Consider the following 27,127-nt stretch of genomic DNA (forward strand, 5'->3'; position numbering starts at 1 on the left):
GTGTGTCACAGTCTGTCAGAGAGTGTCACAGTGTGTCTCAGAGAGTGTCAGAGTGTGTCGCAGTGCATCTCAGCGAGTGCCAGATAAGATCAGAGAGTGTCACATTGTGCCTCAGAGAGTTAGTGAGTGTCACAGTGTCTTTCAGAGAGAGTTAGTGAGTGTCACAGTGTGTCACAGTCTGTCAGAGAGTGTCAAAGTGCTTTTCAGATAGTGTCAGAGAGTGTCACAGTGCATCTCAGAGAGTGTCACAGTGTGTCACAGTCTGTCAGAGAGTGTCACAGTGTGTTTCAAAGGATGTCAGAGAGAGTCACAATGTGTCCCAGAGAGTGACAGAGTGTGTCAGAGTGTGTCACAGTCTGTCAGAGAATGTCACGGTGCGTCTCAAATTGTCAGAGAGGGTCCCAATGTGTCTCAGAGAGTCTCACAGAGTTTCACAGTCTCTCAGAGAGTGTCACAGTGTGTTTCAGAGAGAGTCAGAAAGTGTCACAGTCTGTCTCAGAGAGTGTCACAGTGTGTCACAGTCTGTCAGAGAATGCTACAGTATATTTCAGAGTGAGTCAGAGAGAGTCAGAAAGTGTCACAGTCTGTCTTTGAGAGTGTCACAGTGTGTCACAGTCTATCTTTGAGAGTGTCTCAGTGTGTCACAGTCTGTCAGAGAGTGTCACAGTGTGCGTCAGAGAGTGTCAGAGAGAGTCAGAAAGTGTCACAGTCTGTCTTTGAGAGTGTCACAGTGTGTCACAGTCATTCAGAAAGTGTCATAGTGTGTCACAGAAATTGTCATAGTCTGTCAGAGCGTGACACAGTGTGTCTCAGAGAGTGTCAGAGAGAGTCAGAGAGTGTCAGTCTGTCAGAGAGTATCACAGTGTGTCTCAGTGAGTGTCACAGTGTGTCTCAGAGAGTCTGCAAGAGTCACAGTCTGTCTTTGAGAGTGTCACAGTGTGCCACAAAGAGTGTCAGAGAGAGTCAGAGTGTCACAGTGTGTTTAAGAGAGTGTCAGCGAGAGTCAGAGAGTGTAACAGTGTGTCTCAGAGAGTCAGAGAGAGTCAGAACGTGTCACAGTCTGTCTCATAGAGTGTCACAGTGTGTCACAGTCTATCAGAAAAGGCTACATGTTTTTCAGAGTGTGTCAGGGGGAGTCAGCGAGTGTCACAGTGAGTCCTACTGTGTCTCAGAGAGTGTCAGAGTTGGTCAGTGTTTGTCTCTGAGAGGGTCACAGTCTGTGAGAGAGTGTTATAGTGTGTCTCAGAGAGTGACAGAATGACTCAGAAAGTGTCACGAGTATCTCAGAGAGAGTCAGAGAGTGTCATAGTGTGCCTAAGAGAGTGTCAGAGAAAGTCAGAGAGTGTCACAGTGTGTCTCTGAGAGTGTCACAGTGTGTCACAATCTGTCAGAGAAGGTTACAGTATATTTCGGAGTGAGTCAGTGAGAGTCAGAGAGTGTCACAGTTTGTCACAATCTGTCAGAGAGGGTCACAGATGTTGTGCTGTGCCTCAGAGAGTGTCAGGGAGAGTCAGAGAGTATCACAGTCGGTCTCAGAGAGGGTCAGAGTGTGTCACAGTGTGTTACAGTCTGTCAGAGCGTGTCACAGTGTGCCGCAGAGTATGTCAGAGAGTTTCACAGTCTGTGAGAGAGTGTCAAGTGTGTTTAAGAGAGTGTCAGAGAGAGTCACAGTGTGTCTAGGAGAGAGTCTCAGCGTGTCTCTGAGAGTCAGAGAGAGTCGGAACGTGTCACAGTCTGTCTCTGAGAGTGTCACAGTGTGTCACAGTCTGTCAGAGACGGTTACAGTATATTTCGGAGTGAGTCAGAGACAGTCAGAAGTGTTACAGTCTGTCTGAGAGTGTCACAGTGTGCCTAAGAGAGTGCCAGAGAGAGTCAGAGAGTGTCACAGTATGTCATACTGTGCCTCACAGAGTGTCAGAGTGAGTCAACGAGTGTCACAGTGCGTCTCAGAAAGAGTCAGAGAGTCAGAGCAGATCAGAGAGTGTCACAGTGTGTCTCAAAGAGTGTTACAGTGTGTCTAAGAGAGTGTCAGAGAGTGTCACAGTGTGTCACAGTCTGTCAGAGAGTGTCACAGTGTGCCTCAGAAAGAGACACAGTGTGTCTCAGAGAGAGTCAGAGAGTGTCAGAGCGGGTCAGAGAGTGTCACAGTGTGTCTCAGCGAGTCAGTGAGAGACGGAAAGTGTCACAGTGTGTCTCAGAGAGAGTCAGAGAGGGTCAGAGCGGGTCAGACAGTGTCACAGTGTGTCTCAGCGAGTCAGAGGGAGACGGAAAGTGTCGCAGTGTGTCTCAGAGAGTGTCGCCGTGTCGCAGAAAGTGTCACCATGTGTCAGAGAGCGCCACAGTAGGTCAGACAGTGTCATCGTGTTTCTCAGAGAGTGTCAGAGAGCATCACAGTGTATCTCAATGTGTCAGAGAGAGTTACATTGTGTCCCAGAGAGAGTCAGAGAGTGACACAGTGTGTCTCAGAGAGTGTGAGAGACAGTCAAAAAATGTTACAGTGTGTCTCAGAGAGTGACCGAGTGTCTCAGAGTCAGAAAGAGACAGCAAATCTCACAGTGTGTCTCAGAGAGTGTCACAGTGTCTCAGAAAATGTCACCGTGTGTCAGAGAGTGTCACAGTAGGTCAGAGAGTGTCATCGTGTGTCTCAGAAATTGTCACAGTCTGTCAGAGTCTGTCAGAGAGCGTTACCGTGTTTCTCAGAGAGTGTCAGAGAGCATCACAATGTATCTCAGAGAGAATCAGAGAGTGTCACAGTGTGTCTCAGAGAGTGTCGCAGTGTCGCAGAAAATGTCTCCCCAGTGTCAGAGAGTGTCACAATAGGTCAGAGAGTGTCATCGTGTGTCACAGAAATTGTCACAGACTGTCACAGTCTGTCAGAGAGCATTACCGTGTTTCTCAGAGAGTGTGAGAGAGCGTCACAGGGTATCACAGAGAGAGTCAGAGAGTGTCACAGTGTGTCTCAGAGAGAGTCAGTGAGTGTCACAGTGTGTCTCAAAGAGGGTGAGAGAGGGACAGAGAGTGTCACAGTGTTTTCCAGTGTATCAGAGAGAGTCACAGAGTGTCAGAGTGTGTCTCAGAGAGTCAGAGAGAGTCAGAAAGTGTCACAGTCTGTGAGAGAGTGTCACAGTGTGTCTCAGAGAGTGTCAGAGATGGTCAGAGTTTGTCTCAGAGAGGTTCACAGTCTGTGAGAGAGTGTCACAGTGTGTCTCAGAGAGTGTCAGAGATGGTCAGAGTTTGTCTCAGAGAGGTTCACAGTCTGTGAGAGAGTGTCACAGTGTGTCTCAGAGAGTGTCAGAGATGGTTAGAGTTTGTTTCAGAGAGGTTCACAGTCTGTGAGAGAGTGTCACAGTTTGTCTCAGAGAGTGTCAGAGTGAGTCAGAGAGTGTCGTAGTGTGTCATACTGTGCCTCAGAGAGAGTCACAGAGAGTCAGACTGTATCACAGTGTAGCTCAGAGAGTCAGAGTGTGTCACAATGTGTCTCAGAGAGTGAGAGAGTGTCACAGTGTGTCACAACCTGTCAGAGAGTGTCACGGTGTGTCTCAGAGAGTGTTAGAGAGAGTCGAAGTGTGTCACAGTGTGTCTCTGAGAATGTCAGATAGGATCATAGAGTGTCACAGTGTCTATGAGGGTGTCACAGTGTGTCACAGAGAGTCAGAAATTGTCACAATCTCTCTTAGAGAGTGTCACAGTGTGTCAGAGAGTGTCACGGTGTGTCTCAGATAGAGTCAGAGTGTGTCACAGTGTGTCTCCGAGAGCCAGAGAGAGTCAGAACGTGTCACAGTCTGTCTCAGAGGGTGTCACAGTGTGTCACTGTCTGTCTGAGAATGTTACAGTATATTTCAGAGAGAGTCAGAAAGTGTCAAGTCTGTCTCAGAGAGTGTCACAGTGTGTCAGAGAGTGTCACAGTATGTCTCAGAGAGTTTCACAGTGTGTCTCATAGAGTCAGAGGGAGTCTGAAAGTGTCACAGTATGTCTCAGAGAGTCAGAGAGTGTCACAGTGTGCCTCAGAGAGAGTCAGAGAGTGTCACAGTGTGTCTCAAAGAGAGTCAGAGAGTGTCACAGTGTGTCTCAGAGAGTCAGAGAGAGTTAGAACGTGTCACAGTCAGTCTCAGAGAGTGTCACAGTGTGTCACAGTCTGTCAGAGAAGGCTACAGTATATTTCAGAGAGAGTCAGAGTGAGTCAGAAAGTGTCACAGTGTGTTTTTGAGAGTGCCTCACTGTGTCACAGTCTGTCAGCGAGTGTCACAGTATATTTCAGAGAGTGTCAGGGAGAGTTAGAACATGTCACACTCTGTCTTTGAGAGTGCCTCAGTTTGACACAGTCTGTCAGAGAGTTTCACAGTGTGCCTTAGAGAGTCAGAGAGAGTCAGGGAATGTCACAGTGTGGTTAAGAGAGTGTCAGAGAGGGTCACAATGTGTCTAAGAGAGTGTCACAGTGTGCCTCAGAGAGTCAGAAAGAGTCAGAAAGTGTCACAGCTTTTCTCTGTGAGTGTCACTGTGAGACACAATCTGTCAGACAATCTTACAGTGTATTGCAGAGTGTCTCAGAGAGAGTCAGAAAGTGTCACAGTGTGACATACTGTGTCTCAGAGAGTGTCAGAGAGTGTCAGCATTCGGCTCAGAGAGTGTCACAGTCAGTGAGAGAGTGTCACAGTCTGTGAGAGAATGTCACCGTGTATCTCAGAGAGTGTCAGATAGGATCAGAGAGTGTTGCAGTGCGTCTCAGAGAGTGTTAGATAAGAACAGTGCGTGTCAGTGGGTCTAAGAGAGTGTCAGAGTGTGCCTCAGAGAGAGTCAGAGAGTGTCACAGTGTGTCTCAGAGAGAGTCAGAGAGTGTCACAGTGTGTCTCAGAGAGTCAGAGAGAGTTAGAACGTGTCACAGTCAGTCTCAGAGAGTGTCACAGTGTGTCACAGTCTGTCAGAGAAGGCTACAGTATATTTCAGAGAGAGTCAGAGTGAGTCAGAAAGTGTCACAGTGTGTTTTTGAGAGTGCCTCACTGTGTCACAGTCTGTCAGCGAGTGTCACAGTATATTTCAGAGAGTGTCAGAGAGAGTTAGAACATGTCACACTCTGTCTTTGAGAGTGCCTCAGTTTGACACAGTCTGTCAGAGAGTTTCACAGTGTGCCTTAGAGAGTCAGAGAGAGTCAGGGAATGTCACAGTGTGGTTAAGAGAGTGTCAGAGAGGGTCACAATGTGTCTAAGAGAGTGTCACAGTGTGCCTCAGAGAGTCAGAAAGAGTCAGAAAGTGTCACAGCTTTTCTCTGTGAGTGTCACTGTGAGACACAATCTGTCAGACAATCTTACAGTGTATTGCAGAGTGTCTCAGAGAGAGTCAGAAAGTGTTACAGTGTGACATACTGTGTCTCAGAGAGTGTCAGAGAGTGTCAGCATTCGGCTCAGAGAGTGTCACAGTCAGTGAGAGAGTGTCACAGTCTGTGAGAGAATGTCATCGTGTATCTCAGAGAGTGTCAGATAGGATCAGAGAGTGTTGCAGTGCGTCTCAGAGAGTGTTAGATAAGAACAGTGCGTGTCAGTGGGTCTAAGAGAGTGTCAGAGTGTGTCACAGTCCATCAGAGAGTGTCACAGTGTGCCTCAGAGAGTGTCCGATAGGATCAGAGTTTTTCACAGTGTGTGTCAGAGATACAGGGAGAGTCAGAAAGTCTCACAGTCTGTCTCTGAGAGTGTCAGTGTGTCACAGTCTGTCAGAGAATGTCAGAGTGTGTCTCAGAGAGTGTCAGGCAGTGCCACAGTGTGTCTCAGAGATTCAGAGAGTCAGAAATTGTCACAGTCTGTCCCAGAGAGTGTCACACTCCGTCACAGTGTGTCAGAGAGTGTCATAGTGTGTCTCAGAGAGTGTCAGAAAGTGTCACAGTGTGTCACCATCTGTAAGAGCATGGCACAGTGTGCCTCAGAGAGTGTCACAGTGTGTCTAAGATAGTATCAGAGAGAGTCAGAGAGTGTCATAGTGTGTCTCAGAGAGTGTCACAGTGTGTCTAAGATAGTATCAGAGAGAGTCAGAGAGTGTCATAGTGTGTCTCAGAGAGTGTCACAGTGTCTCAGAAAATGTCACCCAGAGTCAGAGAGTGTCACCATCCATCAGAGAGTGTCATCGTGAGACACAGAAAGTGTTACAGTCTGTCACAATCTGTCAGAGAGTGTCACAGTGTTTCTCAGAGAGTGTGGGAGAGCGCCACAGAGTATCTCAGAGTGTCAGAGAGAGTCACAGTGTGTCTCAGAGAGTGTGAGAGAGAGTCATAAATGTCACAGTGTGTCTCAGAGCGTGTCAGAGAGGGACAGAGAGTGTCACAGAGTTTTCCAGAGTATCAGAGAGAGTCACAGAGTGTCACAGTGTGTCTCAGAGAGTCAGAGAGTGTCACAGTGTTTCTCAGAGAATGTCAAAACGTGTCACAGTGTGTCTCAGAGAGTGTCCGATAGGATCAGAGATTTTCACAGTGTGTGTCAGAGTCAGAGTCAGAAAATGTCACAGTCTGTCTCTGAGAGTGTCACACAATGTGTCACAGTCTGTCACAGAGTGTCGCAGTGTGTCTCAGAGAGTCAGAGAGTGTCGCAGTGTGTTTCAGAGAGTGTGGGAGAGCGCCACAGAGTATCTCAGAGTGTCAGAGAGTGTCACAGTGTTTCTCAGAGAGTGTCAAAATGTGCCACAGTGTGTCTCAGAGAGTCAGAAAGTGTCACAGTCTGTCTCAGAGAGTGACAGAGAGAGTCAGAGAGTGTCACAGTGGGTCTAAGAGAGTGTCAGAGAGAGTCCGAGAGTGTCACAGTGTGTCTAAGAGAGTGTCAGATAGGATCAGAGACTGTCACAGTGTGTCTAAGAGAGTGTCAGAGAGAGTTAGAGAGTGTCACAGTATGTCACAGTCTGTCAGAGAGTGTCACAGTGTGTCTCAGAGAGTGTCAGATAGAATCAGAGAGTGTCACAATGTGTCTATGAGAGTGTCAGAGAGAGTTAGAGAGTGTCACAGTCTGTCAGAGAGTGTCACAGTGTGTCTCAGTGAGTGTCACAGTGTGTCTCAGAGAGTCAAAGGGAGTCAGAAAGTGTCACTGTGTGCCTCAGAGAGCCAGAGAGTGTCATAGTGTGTCTTAGAGAGTGTCACAGTGTGTCTCAGAGAGTCAAAGGGAGTCAGAAAGTGTCACTGTGTGCCTCAGAGAGAGTCAGAGAGTGTCACAGTGTGTCTCAGAGAGTGTCACAGTGTGTCTCAGAGAGTCAAAGGGAGTCAGAAAGTGTCACTGTGTGCCTCAGAGAGAGTCAGAGAGTGTCATAGTGTGTCTCAGAGAGTGTGAGATAGAATCAGAGAGTGTCACAGTCTGTCAGAGAGTGTCACAGCCTGTCTCAGAGAGTGTCACAGTGTGTCTCAGAGAGTGTCACAGTGTGTCTCAGAGAGAGTCAGAGAGTGTCACAGTGTGTCTCAGAGCGTCTCAGAGAGTCAGAGGGAGTCAGAGAGTGTCACAGTCTGTCTCAGAGAGTGTCACAGCGTTTACATTACATTACAGATTGTATTACATTACAGTGTGGAAACAGGCCCTTTGGCCCAACAAGTCCACACTGCCCCGCCGAAGCACAACCCACCCATTCCCCTACATTTACCCCTTACCTAACACTATGGGCAATTTAGCATGGCCAATTCACCTAACCTGCACATCTTTGTGACTGTGGGAGGAAACCGGAGCACCCGGAGGAAACCCACGCAGACACGGGGGGAACGTGCAAACTCCACACAGTCAGTCGCCTGAGGTGGGAATTGAACCCGGGTCTCAGGCGCTGTGAGGCAGCAGTGCTAACCACTGTGCCCCCGTGCTGCACACAGTGCGTCACAGTCTGTCAGAGAAGGCTACAGTATATTTCAGAGTGAGTCAGAGAGAGTCAGAAAGTGTCACAGTCTGTCTTTGAGAGTGTCTCAGTGTGTCACAGTCGTTCAGAGAGTGTCACAGTGTGCCTCAGTGAGAGTCAGAGAGAGTCAGAGAGTGTCACAGTGTGTCTAAGAGAGTGTCAGAGAATGTCACAGTTTGTCACAACCTGTCAGAGTATGTCACAGTGTGTCGTGCTGTGCCTCAGAGGGTACCAGAGAGAGTCATAGAGTGTCACAGTCTGTCTTAGAGAGTGTCAGAGAGTGGTCAGCGTGTGTCTCAGACAGTCAGAAACTGTCACAATGTGTCACAGTCTGTCACAGAGTGTCACAGCGTGTCTCAGAGAGTGTCAGAGAGCATCACAGTGTGTCTCAGCGAGTGTCAGAGAGTGGTCAGCGTGTGTCTCAGACAGTCAGAAAGTGTCACAATGTGTCACAGTCTGTCAGAGAGTGTCTCAGTGAGTTTCACCATGTGTCTCAGAGCGACAGAGAGTGTCAGAAAATGTCACAGTCTGTCTCAGAGAGTGTCACAGTATGTCAGAGCGTGGCACAGTGTGCCTCAGAGAGTGTCAGAGAGAGTCACAGTCTGTCAGAGAGTGTCTCAGAGAATCAGAGAGAGTCAGAAAGCGTCACAGTCTGTTTCAGAGAGTGTCTCAGTGTATCACAGTCTGTCAGAGAGTGTCACAGTGTGCCTCAGAGAGTGTCAGAGAGAGTCAGAAAGTGTCACAGTGTGCCTCAAAGAGTGTCTCAGTGTGTCACAGTCTGTCAGAGAGTGTCACAGTGTGCGTCAGAGAGTGTCAGAGAGTGTCACATTGTGTCTCAGAGAGTGTCTCAGTGTGTCACAGTCAGAGAGCGTCACAGTGTGCGTCAGAGAGTGTCAGAGAGAGCGAGAAAGTGTCACAAACTCTCTAAGAGATGTCACAGTGTGTCTCCGAGAGTCAGAAAGTGTCACAGTGTGCCTAAGAAAGTGTCAGAAAGTGTCACAGTGAGTCACAGTCTGTCTGAGAGTGTCACAGTGTGTCTCAGAGAGAGTCTGATAGGATCAGAGAGTTATTCAGTGTGTGTCAGAGAGACTGGGAGAGAAAAAAAGTGTCACAGTCTGTCTCTGAGAGTGTCACAGTGTGACACAGTCTGTCAGAGAGTGTCACAGTGTGTCTCAGAATGTGTGTCAGTGTGTCTAAGAGAGTGTCAGAGACTCTCACACTCTCACAGTCTGATAGAGAGTGTCACATTGTGTCTCAGAGAGTGTCACAGTGTGTCACAGTCCGTCAGAGAGTGTCACAGTGTCTTTCAGAGAGTGTCACAGTTTGTCACAGTTTGTCAGAGAGTGTCACAGTGCTTTTCAGAGAGTGTCAGAGAGTGTCATAGTGTGTCTCAAAGAGTGTTGGATAGGATCAGAGAGTGTCCCAGTACATGTCAAATTGTCAGAGAGGGTCCCGCTATGTCGCAGAGTGTGTCAGAGTGTGTCACAGTCTGTCAGAGATTGTCACAGTGTGTTTCAAAGAATGTCAGAGAGTGTCACAGTACATCTTATAGAGAGTCAGATTGTGTCACAGTGTGTCACTTTCTGTCAGAGAGTGTCACAGTGCATCTCAAAATCTTAGAGAGTGTCCCAGCATGTCTCAGAGAGTCTCAGAGAGTGTCACAGTGTGTCACAGACTTTCAGAGAGTGTAACAGTATGTTTCACAGAGAGTCAGAGAGTGTCACAGTGTGTCTCAGAGAGTGTCAGAGAGAGTCAGAGAGTGTCACAGTGTGTCTAAGAGAGTGTCAGAGAGAGTCAGAGAGTGTCACAGTGTGTCTAAGAGAGTGTCAGAGAGAGTCAGAGAGTGTCACAGTGTGTCTAAGAGTGTCAGAGAGAGTCACAGTGTGTCTAAGAGAGTGTCAGAGAGAGTCAGAGAGTGTCACAGTGTGTCTAAGAGAGTGTCAGAGAGAGTCAGAGAGTGTTTCAGTGTGTCACAGTCTGACAGAGAGTGTCACAGTGTGCCTCAGATCGAGTCAGAGAGTGTCACAGTCTCTCACAGTCTGTCAGAGAAGTTTACAGTATATTTTAGAGTGAGTCAGAGAGAGTGTGTCACAGTCTGTCTTTGAGACTGTCTCAGTGTGTCACAGTCGGTCATAGAGTGTCACAGTGTGCCTCAGAGAGTGTCAGAGAGAGTCAAAAAGTGTCACAAACTGTCTAAGAAAGTATCACAGTGTGTCTCAGAGAGACAGAAAGAGTCCAAAAGTGTCGCAGTGTGTCTACAAAAGTGTCAGAGAGTGTCACAGTGTGTCACAGTCTGTCAGAGAGTGTCACAGTGTGCCTCAGAGAGTGTGCGATAGGATCAGAGAGTTTCATAGTGTGTGTCAGAGAGACAGGGAGTGTCAGAAAGTGCCAAGGTCTGTCTCTGAGAGTGTCACAGTGTGTCACAGTCTGTCAGAGAGTGTGACAGTGTGTCACAGTCTGTCAGAGAGTGTTACAGTGTGTCACAGTCTGTCAGAGAGTGTAACAGTGTGTCACAGTCTGTCAGAGAGTGTCACAGTGCTTTTCAGAGAGTTTTAGAGAGTGTCACAGTGTGTCTCAGGGAGTGTTGGATAGGATCAGAGAGTGTTACAGTGTGTCTGAAATTGTCGGAGAGGGTCCCAGTGTGTCTTAGAGAGTGTCAGAGTGTATCATAGTCTGTCAGAGTGTGTCACAATGCGTCTCAAATTGTCAGAGAGGGTCCCAGTGTGTCTCTGAGACTCTCAGAGAGTGTCACAATGTGTCTCAGACAGTGTCAGATAGGACCAGAGAGTGTCACAGTGCATCTCAAAGTGTCAGTGAGAGGCAGAGAGTGTCAAAGTGTGTCTCAGAGAGTGTTGGATAGGATCAGAGAGTGTCCCAGTGCATGTCAAATTGTCAGAGAGGGTCCTGCTGTGTCACACAGTATGCCAGAGTGTGTCACAGTCTGTCAGAGATTGTCACAGTGTGTTTCAAAGATTGTCAGAGAGTGTCACAGTGTGTGTCAGACTCTGTCAGAGAGTGTCACAGTGTGTGTCAGAGTGTGTCACAGTGTGTCACAGTCTATCAGAGAGTGTCACAGAGCATCTCAAATTGTCAGAGAGGGTCCCAGTGTGTCGCAGATAGTGTCAGAGTGTGTCACAGTCTGTCAGAGAGTGTCACAGTGTGTGTCAGAGAGTGTCACAGTGCGTGTCAAATTGTCAGAGAGGTTCCCAGCGTGTCACAGAGTGTGTGGAGTGTGTCACAGTCAGTCAGAGAGTATCAGATTTTGTTTCAAAGAATGTCAGGGAGTGTCACAGTGTGTCTTATAGAGTGTCAGAGTGTGTCACAGTGTGTCACCTTCTGTCAGAGAGTGTCACAGTGCATCTCAAAATCTCAGAGAGTATCCAGCGTGTCTCAGAGAGTCTCAGAGAGTGTTACAGTTGTCACAGTTTCTCAGAGATTGTCACAGTGTGTTTCACCCTCTCTCTCTCAGCCTGTCTCTCTCTCACCCCTCTCTCTCGCACCCTTCTCTCTTTCTAACACTCTCCCTCACACCTCTCTCTCGCCCCTTCTCTCACACAGTCTGTCAGAGAGTGTCACAGTGTGTCACAGTGTGTCACAGTCTGTCAGAGAGTGTCACAGTGTGTCTCAGATAGGATAAGAGAGTGTCACAGTGCATCTCAAATTGTCAGAGAGAGTCAGAGAGTGTCCCAGTGTGTCTCAGCGAGTGTCAGAGTGTGTCGCAGTGTGTCACAGTCTGACAGAGCGTGTCGCAGTGTGTTTGAGAGAGTGTCAGACAGTGTCACAGTGTGTGTCAGAGAGTGTCACAGTGCCTTTCATAGAGAGTCAGAGAGTGTCACAGTGCGTCTTTGAGAGTGTCACAGTGTGTCACAGCCTGTCAGAGAGTGTCACAGTGTATTTCAGAGAGTGTCAGAGAGTGTCACAGTGTGTCTCAGAGATTGTCAGATAGGATCAGAAAGTGTCTCAGTGCATCTCAAAGTGTCAGAGAGAGTCAGACACTGTGACAGTGTGTCTCAGAGAGTGTCAGATAGGATCACAGAGTGTCACAGTGCGTCATAAAGTGTCACAGTTTGTCAGAGAGTGTGGCAGTGTGTCTCAGAGCATGTCAGATAAGACTAGACAGTGTCACAGTGCGTCTCAGAGAGTGTCTCAGTGTGTCTCAGAGAGTCTCATAGAGAGTCAGAGTGTCACAGTCTGTCAGAGAGTGTCACATTGTGTCTCAGAGAATGTCACAGTGTACACAGTCTGTCAGAGAGTGTCACATTGTGTCTCAGAGAGTGTCACAGTGTACACAGTCTGTCAGAGAGTGTCACAGTGTGTCTCAGAGAATGTCACAGTGTACACAGTCTGTCAGAGAGTGTCACAGTGTGTTTCAGACAGAGTCAGAGAGTGTCACAGTGTGTCACAGACTGTCAGAGAGTGTCACAGTGTGCCTCAGAGAATGTCACAGTGTACACAGTCTGTTAGAGTGTCACAGTATGTTTCAGACAGAGTCAGAGAGTGTCACAGACTGTCAGAGAGTGTCACAGTATGTTTCAGAGAGAGTCAGAGAGTGTCACAGTGTGTCACAGACTGTCAGAGAGTGTCACAGTGCTTTTCAGAGAGTGTCACAGTGTGCCTCAGTGACAGTCAGAGAGTGTCACAGTGTGTGTAAGAGTCTCAGAGAGAGTCTGAGTGTGTCACAGTCTGTCTCAGAGAGTGTCACAGTGTGTCATAGTCTGTCAGAGAAGGCTACAGTATATTTCAGAGTGAGTCAGAGAGAGTCAGAAAGTGTCACAGTCTGTCTTTGAGAGTGCCTCAGTGTGTCACAGTCTGTCAGAGAGTGTCACAGTATGCCTCAGTGAGAGTCAGAGAGAGTCTGAAACTGTCAGTCTGTCTTTGAGAGTGTCTCAGTGTGTCACAGTCTGTCAGAGAGTGTCACAGAGGGTCACAGTGAGTCTAAGAGAGTGTCACAGTGTGTCTCAGAGTGGCAGAGAGTCAGAATGTGTCACAGTGTTTCTCAGAGATTGTCACAGTGTGACACAATCTGTCAGAGAATCTTACAGTGTATTGCAGAGTGTCTCAGAGAGAGTCAGAAATTATCACAGTGTGTGATACTGTGTCTCAGAGAGTGTCAGCATTTGGCTCAGAGACAGTCACAGTCTGTGAGAGAGTGTTAAAGTGTGCCTCAAAGAGAGTCAGAAAGTGTCACAGTGTGTCATACTGTGTCTCAGAGAGTGTCAGAGAGTGTCAGCATTTGGCCATGAGAGTGTCACAGTCTGGGAGAGAGTGTCACAGTGTGTCTCAGCAATGTCAGAATGAGTCAGAGAGTGTTGCAGTGTGTCTCAGGGAATCAGAGAGAGAGAGACAGTGTGACAGTGTGTGTCAGAGAGTGTCACAGTCTGTCTCAGGGAGTGTCAGAGCGGGTCAGAGAGTGTCATAGTGTGTCACAGAAATTGTCACAGTTTGTCAGAGCATGACACAGTGTGTCTCAGAGAGTTACAGAGAGAGTCAGAGAGTGTCACAGTGTGTCTCAGAGAGTGTCAGAGAATGTCACAGTTTGTCACAACCTGTCAGAGTGTGTCACAGTGTGTCATGCTGTGCCTCAGAGGGTACCAGAGAGAGTCAGAGCGTGTCACAGTCTGTCTCAGAGAGTGTCAGAGAGAGTCAGCGTGTGTCTCAGAGAGTCAGAAACTGTCACAATGTGTCACAGTCTGTCACAGAGTGTCACAGCGTGTCTCAGAGAGTGTCAGAGAGCATCACAGTGTGTCTCAGCGAGTGTCAGGTAGGATCAGAGAGTGTCACAATGCGTCTCAGAGAGTGTCAGACAGGATAAGAGAGTGTCACAGTGTGTCTAAAAGAGTTCAGAGAGTGCCACAGTGTTTCACAGTCTCTCAGAGAGTGTCACAGTGTATTTCAGAGAGTGTCACAGTGTGCCTCAGGGAGTCAGAGAGAGACAGAAAGTGTCACAGTGTGTCTCAGGGAGTGTCAGGTAGGATCAGAGAGTGTCACAATGCGTCTCAGAGAGTGTCAGACAGGATAAGTGTGTGACAGTCTGTCAGAGAATGTTACATAGTATTTCAGAGTGTGTCCGAGAGAGTCAGAAAGTGTCACAGTGTGTCATACTGTGTCTCAGAGAGTGTCAGAGAGTGTCAGAGTGAGTCAGAGAGTGTCACACTCTCTTAGACACACTGTGACACTCTCTGACTCTCTCTGAAACTCTCTTAGACACACTGTGACACTCTCTGATTCTCTCTGAAACTCTCTTAGACACACTGTAACACTCTCTGACACTCTCTGACAATCTCTGAGATACACTGTGACACTCTCTGACTCTCTCTGAAACACACTGTGACACTTGCTGAGAGACTGTGACACTTTCTGACTCTCCCTGAATCTCTGAGACACACTGTGTCACTCTCTGACTCTCTCTGAGACACAATGTGACTCTCCCTGACACATTGAGATACACTGTGATGCTCTCTGACACTCTCTGAGAAACACTGTGACACTCTCTGACAGACTGTGACAATTTCTGAGGCAGATGATGACACTCTCTGACCTACTGTGGCGCTCTCTGACACACAGTGACATTTTCTGCGACACGGCGACACTCTCTGAGAAACACTGTGACACTTTCCATCTCTCTGACTCCCTGAGACACACTGTAACACTCACTGACTCTCTCTGACTCTCTCTGAGGCACAGTATGACATACTGTGACACTCTCTGACTCACTCTGACACTCTCTGAGACACACTGTGATGCTTTCTCACAGACTGTGACCCTCTCTGAGGGAAATGCTGACACTCTCTGACACTCTCTGAGACACAGTATGACACACTGTGACACTTTCTGACTCTCTCTGACACACTCTGAAATACAATGGAACATTCTCTGACAGATTGTCACAATGTGACACTCTCTGAGACAAACTGTGACTCTTTCTGACTCTCTCTGACTCTCTGAGACACACTGTCATCCTCTCTTAGATACACTGTGACACACTGTGACACTCTCTGACAGATTGTGTCACACTGAGACTCTCTCAAAGACAGACTGTGACACTTTCTGACTCTCTCTCTGGCTCTCTGAGACACAATGTGACACTCTCGGACTCTCTCTGAAACTCTCTTAGACACACTGTGACCCTCCCTGACTCTCTCTGAAACTCTCTTAGACACACTGTGACCCGCCCTGACTCCCTCTTACACTCTCTCAGACACACTGTAACACTCTCTGACTCTGTCTGATACTTTGAGATGCACTGTGATATTCTCTGATCCTATCTGGCACTCTCTGAGACACACTGGGACACTCTCTGACTCTCTCTGAAACATACTGTGGCACTCGCTGACAGATTGTGACACACTCTGACTCTCCCTGAATTTCTGAGACACACTGTGACCCTCTCTGACACTCTCTGAGACACATGTGACACGTTCTGACTCTCTCTGACTCTCCGAGACACACTGTCATCCTCTCTCAGACACATTGTGACACTCTCTGACTCTCTGAGGCACACTGTGACACTCTCTGACACACTGTAACACATTGAAACACTCTCTGACTCTTTCTGACACTCTGAGACACACTGTGACACTCTCTGACACACTCTCAAACACACTGTGACACTCTCTGAGACACACTATGACACTCTCTGAGGGACTGTGACACACTGTGACACACTCTGACAGTCGCTGACACTTTGAGATGCACTTTGACACTCTCTGACACTTTGAGATGCACTGTGACACTCTCTGATCCTATCTGACACTCTCAGAGACACACTGTGACACTCTCTGACTCTCTCTGAAACACACTGTGACACTCTCTGAGAAACTATGACAAACTGTGGCACTCTCTGAGACACACTGGGACCCTCTCTGAGTTTTGAGATGCACTGTGACACTCTCTTCCAGAAAGTGACACACTCTGACACACTCTGACACTCTATAAGACACACTGTGGCACTCTCTTCCAGAAGGTGACACACTGTGACACACTCTGACACTCTATAAGACATACTGTGACACTCTCTGACACAAACTGTGATACTCTCTGACTGACTGTGACACACTCCGACACACTCTGTGACACGCTGGGAACCTCTCTGACAATTTGTCACGCACTGTGACACTCTCTGACAGACTGTGACACTCTCTGACACGCACTTTGACACTCTCTGACAGACTGTGACACTCTCTGACAGACTCTGACACACACTGTGACAATCTCTGACAGACTGTGACACACTCTGATATTATCTGTGACACAGCGGGACCCTCTCTGACAATTTGAGACGCACTGTGACACTCTCTGATAGACTGTGGCACTCTCTGACACACACTGTGACACTCTCTGACATTCTTTAAAACACACTGTGATACTCTCTGACTGACTGTGACACACTCTGACACACTCTGCAACACACTGTGACACTCTTTGACTCTCTCTGAAACACACTGCGACACTCTCTGAGGGACTGTGATACACTGTGACACTCTCCGAGACACACTGGGACCCTATCTGACAATTTGAGACGCTCTGTGACACTCTCTGACAGACTGCGACACACTGTGACACACTCTGACACACACTGTGACGCTCACTGACAATCTTTGAAATACACTGTGACACTCTCTTACAGACTGTGACACACTCTGACACACTCTGCGACACAGCGCGACCCTCTCTGACAATTTGACATGCTCTGGGACACTCTCTGATCCTATCCAACACTCACTGAGACACACTTTGACACTCTCTGCCTCTTGCTGACATTTTGAGACGCACTGTGACACTCTCTGATCCGATCTGACACTGTCTGAGACACACTGGGACCCTCTCTGACAATTTGAGATGCACTGTGACACTCTCTGACACACACTGTGACACTCTCTGACATTCTTTGAAACACACTGTGACAATCTCTGACTGACTGTGACATGTTCTGACACTATCTGCAACACAGCGGGACCCTCTCTGACAATTTGACATGCACTAGGACACTCTCTGATCCTATCCAACACTCTCTGAGACACACTGTGACACTCTCTGACTCTCTCTGAAACACACTGTGATACTCTCTGACTCTCTCTGAAACACACTGTGACATTCTCTGACAGACTGTGACATACTGTGACACGCTCTGAGACATAATGTGACACTCTGTGACAGACTGTGACACTCTCACTCTCTCTAAGACTCTGTTACACTCACTGAGATGCACTGTGACACTGTCAGATCTTATCTGACAATCTCTGAGACTCACTGTGACACTCGCTGACTCTCTCTGAAAGACACTGTGACACTCTCTGAAACAGACTGTGACACTCTCTGAAACACACTGTGACAGTCTCTGAGACACACTGTGACACTCGCTGACTTTCTCTAAAACACAATGCTACCCTCTCTGACAGACTGTGACACACTGTTACACTCTCTGACAGACTGTGACACACTGTCACACTCTCAGAGACAGACCTTGGCACTTTCTGGCACTCCCTGTCTCTCTGAGACACACTGTGATACTTTCTTAGACAGTTTGTGACACTTTTTGACTCTCTCTGACACTCTCTGAGGCACACTGTGACACTCTACGACCGACTGTGACACACTAAGACAGTCTCAAAGACAGACTGTGACACACTCTCTCTGACTCACTCTAAAATATACTGTAAACTTCTCTGTCAGACTGTGACACACTGAAACACACTGTGACTCTCTGACACTCTCTTAGACACACTGTGACACTCTCTGACTCTCTCTGACACTCTCTTAGACACACTGTGACACTCTCTTAGACACACTGTGACACTCTGACTCTCGCTGACACTCTCTTAGACACACTGTGCCCCCGCTGACTCTCGCTGACACTTTGAGATGTACTATGACACGCTCTGAGACACACTGTGATACTCTCTGACTCTCACTGACACTTTGAGATGCACTATGACACGCTCTGAGACACACTGTGATGCTTTCTGACACTCTCTGAGACACACTGTGACACTCTCTGACTCTCTCTGAGACACACTGTGACACTCTCTGACACTCTGTGAAACATACTGTTACACTCTCTGAAAGTCTGTGACACACTGTAACACTCTCTGAGACTCTCTGAGACATGCTGGGACACTCTCTGAGATTTTGAGATGCACTGTGACACACTCTGACAGAAAGTGACACACTGTGACACACTCGGACTCTCAAAAGACGTACTGTGACACTCTCTGACATTCTTTGAAACACACTGTGACAATCTCTGACAGACTGTGACACACTCTGACACACTCTGCGACACAGCGGGATCCTCTCTGACAATTTGACATGTACTGGGACACTCTCTGATCCTATCCAACACTCTCTGAGACACACTATGACACTCTGACACTCTCTGAAAAGCACTGTGACACTCTCTGACAGACTGTGACACACTGTGACACTCTCTGATTCTCTCTGAGGCACACTGTGACACTTTCAGACTCACTCTGACTCTCTGAAACACACTGTGACACTCTCTGACAGACTGTGACACATGCTGACACTGTCTGTGACACACTGGGACCCTCTCTGACAATTTGAGGCACACTGTGACACTCTCTGACAGACTGTGACACACTGTGACACTCTCTGACTCTCTCGGAGACACATTGTAACACGCTCTCACAGACTGCGACCGTCTTTGAGGCAAATGCTGACACTCTCTGAGACACAGTATGACACACTGTGACACTTTCTGACTCTCTATGAGACACTCTGCAATACACTGTAAGATTCTCTGACAGATTGTGTCTCAGAGTGACGCTATCTGAGAAAAACTGTGACACTTTCTGACTCTCTCTGACACTCTGAGAAACACTGTGAATCTCTCTTAGACTCACTGTGACCCTTTGTGACACTCTCTGACAGACTGTGACACAGTGAGGCACTCTCAAAGACAGACTGTGACACTTTCTGACTCTCTGACTCACTCTGAAATATACTGTAGCCTTCTCTGACAGACTGTGACACACTGTGACACTCTCTGAGACAGACTGTGACACACTGTGACACTCTCTGAGACAGACTGTGACACACTCAGACTCTCGCTGAGACTCTTACACACACTGTGACACTCTCTGACTGTCTCTGAGGCACACTGTGACACTCTCTAACAGACTGTGACACACTGAAACACGCTCTGATCCTACCCGCCACACTCTGAGACACAATGTGACACTCTCTGAAAAGCACTGTGACACTCTCTGACAGTCTGTGACACACTGTGACACTCTCTGACTCTCTCTGAAATACACTGTGACACTCTCTGACAGACTGTGTACACTGTGACATTCTCTGAGACACAATGTGATACTCTCTGACAGAATGTGACACTGACTCTCTCTGAGACTCTCTGAGACACACTGAGACACTCTCTGAGACGCACTGTGACACTGTCTGATCTTATCTGACATGCTCTGAGACACACTGCCACACTCTCTGACAAACTGTGACACTTTATGACGCACTGTGACACTCTCTGATCCTATCTGACACTCTCTGAGACACACTGTCACAGTGTCTGACTCTCTCTGACACTTTGAAATGCACTGAGACACTTTCTGATCCTATCTGACAATCTCTGGGATACACTGTGACACTCTCTGACTCTCTCTGAAATACACTGTGACCCTCTCTGAAACAAACTGTGACACTCTCTGACACTCTCTGAAACACACTGTGACACTCTCTGACAGACTGTGATACACTGTGACACTCTCAAAGACAGACTGTGACACTTTCTGACTCCCTCTGAATCTCTGAGACACACTGTGACATGCTCTTACAGTTGGTGACACACTGTGACACTTTCTGATACTCTCTCAGACACTCTGACACACTGACACACTGTGACACTCTCTGAGACAGACTGTGACACTTTCTGACTCTCTCTGAATCTCTGAGACACACTGTTACACATTCTGACTCTCTCTGAGACACTCTGCAATACACTGTAAGATTCTCTGACAGATTGTATCTCACAGTGACACTCTGTGAGAAATACTGTTACACTTTCTGACTCTCTCTGACTCTTTGAGACACGCTGTGACACTCTATTAGATACACTGTGACCCTCTCTGACACTCTCTTAAACACATATTGATATTCTCTGACTCTCTCTGACACTCTCTAAGGCACACTATGACACTCTCAGAACGACTGTGACACACTGAGGCACTCTCAAAGACAGACTGACATCTTCTGACTCTCTCTGACACTCTTTGAGGCACACTGTGACACTCTCTGACAGACTGTGACACACTGTGACACCCTCTGAGACAGACTGTGACACTCTGACACTCTCTGAGACACACTGTGACACTCTCTGAAACACTGTGACACTCTCTGAGAGAGACTGTGACACTCTCAGACTCTCTCTGATACCCTCTGAGGCACAGCACGACACACTGTGACACACTCTGACAGGTTGTGACAAACTGTGACATTCTCTGACACTCTCTTAGACACACTGTGACACTCTCTGACTCTCTCTGTAACTCTCTGAGACACACAGTGAAACTCTCTGACTCTGTCACTCTCTGAGACACACTGTGTCACGCGCTGACATACGGTGACATTTTCTGAGACACTGTGACTCTCTCTGAGACATACTGTGTCACCTTCTGTCTCTCTCTGATTCCCTGAGACACACTGTGACACTCTCTGACACTCTCTGACACACACTGTGACACTTTCTGACTTTCTCTGAGACACACTGTGATACAGTCTGACTCTATCATCCACTCTCTGAGGCACAGTATGACAAACTGTGACACTCTCTGACATCTCTGAGACACTCTGTGACACTCTCTCACAGACTTTGATACTCTCTGAGCCAAATGCTGACACTCTCTGAGACACACTGTAACACTCTCTCACAGACTATGACACTCTCTGAGCCAAATGCTGACACTCTGAGACACACTGTAACACTCTCTCACAGACTGTGACCATAGAACATAGAACATAGAACATAGAACAATACAGCACAGAACAGGCCCTTCGGCCCACGATGTTGTGCCGAACTTCTATCCTAGATTAAGCACCCATCCATGTACCTATCCAAATGCCGCTTAAAGGTCGCCAATGAATCTGACTCTACCACTCCCACGGGCAGCGCATTCCATGCCCCCACCACTCTCTGGGTGAAGAACCCACCCCTGACATCTCCCCTATACCTTCCACCCTTCACCTTAAATTTATGTCCCCTTGTAACACTCTGTTGTACCCGGGGAAAAAGTTTCTGACTGTCTACTCTATCTATTCCTCTGATCATCTTATAAACCTCTATCAAGTCACCCCTCATCCTTCGCCGTTCCAACGAGAAAAGGCCGAGAACTCTCAACCTATCCTCGTATGACCTACTCTCCATTCCAGGCAACATCCTGGTAAATCTTCTCTGCACCCTCTCCAAAGCTTCCACATCTTTCCTAAAGTGAGGCGACCAGAACTGCACACAGTACTCCAAATGTGGCCTAACCAAAGTCCTGTACAGCTGCAACATCACCTCACGACTCTTGAATTCAATCCCTCTGCTAATGAACGATAATACTCCATAGGCCTTCTTACAAACTCTATCCACCTGAGTGGCAACCTTCAAAGATCTATGTACATAGACCCCAAGATCCCTCTGTTCCTCCACCTGACCAAGAACCCTACCATTAACCCTGTATTCCGCATTCTTATTTGTTCTTCCAAAATGGACAACTTCACACTTGGCAGGGTTGAACTCCATCTGCCACTCCTCAGCCCAGCTCTGCATCATATCTAAGTCCCTCTGCAGCCGACAACAGCCCTCCTCACTGTCCACAACTCCACCTATCTTTGTATCATCTGCAAATTTACTGACCCACCCTTCGACTCCCTCATCTAAGTCATTAATAAAAATTACAAACAGCAGAGGGCCCAGAACTGATCCCTGCGGAACTCCACTTGTAACTGGACTCCATGCTGAATATTTACCATCTCTGAAACAAATGCTGACACTCTCTGAGACACACTGTGACACTCTCTCACAGACTGTGACACTCTCTGAGCCAAATGCTGACACTCTGAGACACACTGTAACACTCTCTCACAGACTGTGACCATCTCTGAACCAAATGCTGACACTCTCTGAGACACAGTATGACACACTGTGACACTTTATGACTCTCTCTGAGATACTCTGCAATACACTGTAAGATTCTCTAATAGATTGTGTCTCAGAGTGACGCTCTCTGAGAAAACCTGTGACACTTTCTGACTCTCTCTGCCACTCTGAGACACAATGTGACACTCTCTTAGACTCACAGTGACCCTCTGTGACACTCTCTGAAAGACTGTGACACACTGAGACACTCTCAAAGACAGACTGTGACACTTTCTGACTCTCTCAGACAATCTAAGACAAACGGTGACACTCTCTGACATTCTTTGAAACACACTGTGACACTCTCTGACAGACTGTGACACACTCTGACACTGTTTGCGACACACTGGGACCCTCTATGACATTTTGAGACACACTGTGACACTCTCTGACACTCTCCGAAAAGCACTGTGACACTCTGACAGACTGTTACACACTGTGAGACTCTCTAAGATGGACTGTGACACTCTCTGATCTTATCTGACACTCTGTGAGAAACACTGTGACACTTTCGGACTCTCTCTGAATCTCTGAGACACACTGTGACACTTTCTGACTCTCTCTGAGACACTCTGCAATATACTGTAAGATTCTCTGACAGATTGTATCTCACAGTGAAACTCTGTGAGAAATACTGTGACACTTTCTGACTCTCTCTGGCTCTCTGAGACACACTGTGACACTCTATCAGATACACTGTGACCCTCTCTGATACTCTCTTAAACACATATTGACATTCTCTGACTCTCTCTGACACTCTCTAAGGCACACTATGACACTCTCTGAATGACTGTGACACACTGAGACACTCTCATAAACAGACTGTGACATTTTCTGACTCTCTCTGACACTCTAAGACAAACAGTGACACTCTCTGACATTCTTTGAAACACACTGTGACCCTCTCTGACAGACTGTGACACACTCTGACACTGTCTGTGACACACTTGGACCCTCTCTGACAATTTGAGACACACTGCGACACTCTCTGACACTCTCTGAAAAGCACTGTGACACTCTCTGACAGACTGTGACACACTGTGACACTCTCTGAGACAGACTGTGACACTCTCTGATCTTATCTGACACTCTCTGAGACACACTGTGACACTCTCTGAGAGACTGTGACACACTGTGACACTCTCTGGCACTTTGAGACACACTGTGACACTCTCTGACACTCTCTGAAAAGTTCTGTGACACTCTGACAGACTGTGACACACTGGGACCCTCTCTGACAATTTGAGACACACTGTGACACTCTCTGACACTCTCTGAAAAGCACTGTGACACTCTCTGACAGACTGTGACACTCTCTGAGACACACCGTGACACTCTCTGAAAGTCTGTGACACACTGTGACACTCTCTGACACTTTGAGACTCACTGTGAAGTCTCTGATTCTATCTGACACTCTCTGTGACACACTGTGACACTCTCTGACACTTTGAGACTCACTGTGAAGTCTCTGATTCTATCTGACACTCTCTGTGACACACTGTGACACTCTCTGACACTTTGAGACTCACTGTGAAGTCTCTGATTCTATCTGACACTCTCTGAGACACACTGTGACACTCTCTGACACTTTGAGACGCACTGTGACACTCTCTGACTCTCTCTGACACTTTGAGACGCACTGTGACACTCTCTGCCTCTCTCTGAAACACACTGTAACACGCTCTGACAGACTGTGACACACTGTGACAAACTCTGACACTCACTGAGGCACACTGGGAAACTCTCTGACTCCCTCTGACAATTTGAGACACACTGTGACACTCTCTGATCCTATCTGACACTCTCTGAGACACACTGTGACACTCTCTGAGACACACGGTAACACTCTGACACACTGTGACACTCTCTGAGACAGACTGTGACACTGTCCGAGACACACCGTAACTCTCTGACACACTGTGACACTCTCTGAGACAGACTGTGACACTCTCTGAGACACACCGTAACACTCTGACACAATGTGACACTCTCTGAGACACACCATAACACTCTGACACACTGTGACACTCTCTGAGACAGACTGTGACACTCTCTGACAGACTGTGATACTCTCTGATTCTATCTGACACTCTCTAAGACACACTGTGACACTCTCGGACTCTCTGAGGCACACAGTAACACTTTCTGACTCCGCTTTGACTCTCTGAGACACACTGTGGCACTGCCTGACACTCTGTCACACTCTCTGGCACACTGTGACACTCTCTGAGACAGACTGAGACACTTTCTGATTCTGTCTGACTCTCTGAGACACACTGTGACACACTCTGAGACAGACTGTGACACTTTTTGATTCAGTCTGACTCTCTGAGACACACTGTGACACTCTCTGAGACACACTGTGACAGTCTCTGACAGACTGTGACACTCTCTGACACTCTCATAGACACACTGTGACACTCTCTGATTCAATCTGACACGCTCTGAGACACACTGTGACACTCTCTGACAGGTTGTTACAGACTGTGACACTCTCTGGCTCTCTCTGACACTCTCTTAGACACACTCTGACAGTCTCTGTTCCTATCTGACACTCGCTGAGACACACTTTGACATTCTCTCACACTCTCTGAGACATGCTGTGACACTCTGTGACAGACTGTGACACACTGTGACACTCTGACTGTCTGAGACTCATGCTGTTTCTCTCTGACACTCTCTGAGACAGAATGTGACAATCTCTGATACTCTCTGAGGCACAGCACTACACATTGTGACACTCTGACAGCTTGTGACAAAATGACATTCGCTGACTTTCTCTGACACTCTCTTAGACACACTGTGACACTCTCTGACTCTCTCTGACACTCACTGAGGAACACTGTGACACTCTCTGAACGACTGTGACACACTGAGACACTCTCAAAGACAGACTGTGACACTTTCTGACTCTCTCTGACTCACTCTGAAATATAGTGTAGCCTTCTCTGACAGACTGTGACACACTGTGTGCAGCACGGGGGCACAGTGGTTAGCACAGCTGCCTCACAGCGCCTGAGACCCGGGTTCAATTCCCACCTCAGGCGACTGACTGTGTGGAGTTTGCACGTTCTCGCCGTGTCTGCGTGGGTTTCCTCCGGGTGCTCCGTTTTCCTCCCACAGTCACAAAGATGTGCAGGTTAGGTGAATTGGCCATGCTAAATTGCCCATAGTGTTAGGTAAGGGGTAAATGTAGGGGAATGGGTGGGTTGCGCTTCGGCGGGGCGGTGTGGACTTGTTGGGCCAAAGGGCCTGTTTCCACACTGTAATGTAATACAATCTGTAATGTAATGTAAACACTGTGACACTGTCTGACTCTCTGAGACGCACTGTGACACTCTCTGACTCTCTCTGAGACACACTGTGACACTGTCTGAGACAGGCTGTGACACTCTCTGAGACAGACTGTGACACTCTCTGAGCCACACTGTGACACTCTCTGAGACACACTGTGACACTCTCTTAGACACACTGTGATACTACCTGACTCTCTCTGACACACTCTAAAACGCACTGTAACCTTCTCTGACAGACTGTGACACACTGTGACACTCTCTGAGACACACGGTGACACTACTTGACTCTCTCTGACACACTCTAAAACGCACTGTAACCTTCTCTGACAGACTGTGGCACACTGTGACACTCTCTGATACACACTGTGACACTCTCTGACTATCTCTGACACTCCTGAGACACACTATGACACTCTCTGACAGACTATGACACACTGTGACATTTATGACTTTCTCTGACTCTCTCTGAGGCACACGGTGCCAATCTCTGACAGACTGTGACACACTCTGACCCTCTCTGAGACAGACTGTGACACTGTCTGACATTCTCTGAGACACACTGTGATGCAGTCTGACTCTCTGACACTCTCTGAGGCACAGTATGACATACTGTGACCCTCTCTGACTCACTCTGACACCCATTGAGACATACTGTGACACTCTCTCACAGACTGGGACCCTCTCTGAGTCAAAGGCTTACCCTCACTGACACGCTCTGAGACACTGTATGACACATTGTGACACTTTCTGACTCTCTCTGACACTCTCTGAAATACACTGTATCATTCTCTGACAGACTGTTTCACACTGTGACATTCTCTGAGACAAACTGTGACACTTTCTGACTCTCTCAGACACACTGTGACACTCTCCGAGACCCACTTGACTCCCTCGGACACTCTCTTAGACACACTGTGACATTCAGACAGACTGTGACACATTGAGACACTCTCAAAGACTGACTGTGACACTTTCAGACTCTCTCTGACTCTGAGACACACTGTGAGACTTTCTGACAGACTGTGACACTCTCTGACTCTCTCTGACACTCTCAGACACGCTGTGACACTCTCTGACTCTCTTTGAGGCACACTGTGACACTGTCTGACAGACTGTGGCACCCTGTGACACTCCCTGACTCTCTCTGAATCTATCTTAGACACACTGTGATAATCTCTGATTGTTTCTGACACTCTCTGAGACACACTGTGGCACTCTCAGACACTCTCTGAAACATCGTGTGACACTCTCTGACAGACTGTGACACACTGTGACATTCTTTGACCCTCTCTGACTCTCTGAGACACACTGTGACACTCTCTGAGACTCACTGTGATACTTACTTTTCCTCTCTGACACTCTGATACATACTGTGACACTCTCTGAGACACACTGTGACACTCTCTGTCTCTTTCGCTGAGACACTTGATCACTCTCTGAGATACACTGTGACATTTTTTGAATCTCTCTCACACTCTCTGAGACACACTATGGCACTCTCTGACAATCTGAGATGGACTGTGACACTCTGTGACTCTCTGAGATGCACTGTGACACTCTCCCACACACTGTGACATTCTCTGAGCCAAATGCTGACCCTGCCTGACACTCTCTGAGACACAGTATGACACACTGTCACACTCTCCGACTCTTTCTGATACACTCTGTAATATACTGTAAACTTCTCTTACAGACTGTGACGCACTGTGACATTCTCTGAGACACACTGTTACACTTTCTGACTATCTCTGTCTATCTGAGACACACTGTGACCCTCTCTGACCCAAACTGACACTTTCTGAGACACACTGTGACACTCTCCGACAGACTATAA

The sequence above is a fragment of the Chiloscyllium punctatum genome, chromosome 27 (assembly GCF_047496795.1).
Source record: "Chiloscyllium punctatum isolate Juve2018m chromosome 27, sChiPun1.3, whole genome shotgun sequence".
NCBI lineage: Eukaryota > Metazoa > Chordata > Chondrichthyes > Orectolobiformes > Hemiscylliidae > Chiloscyllium > Chiloscyllium punctatum.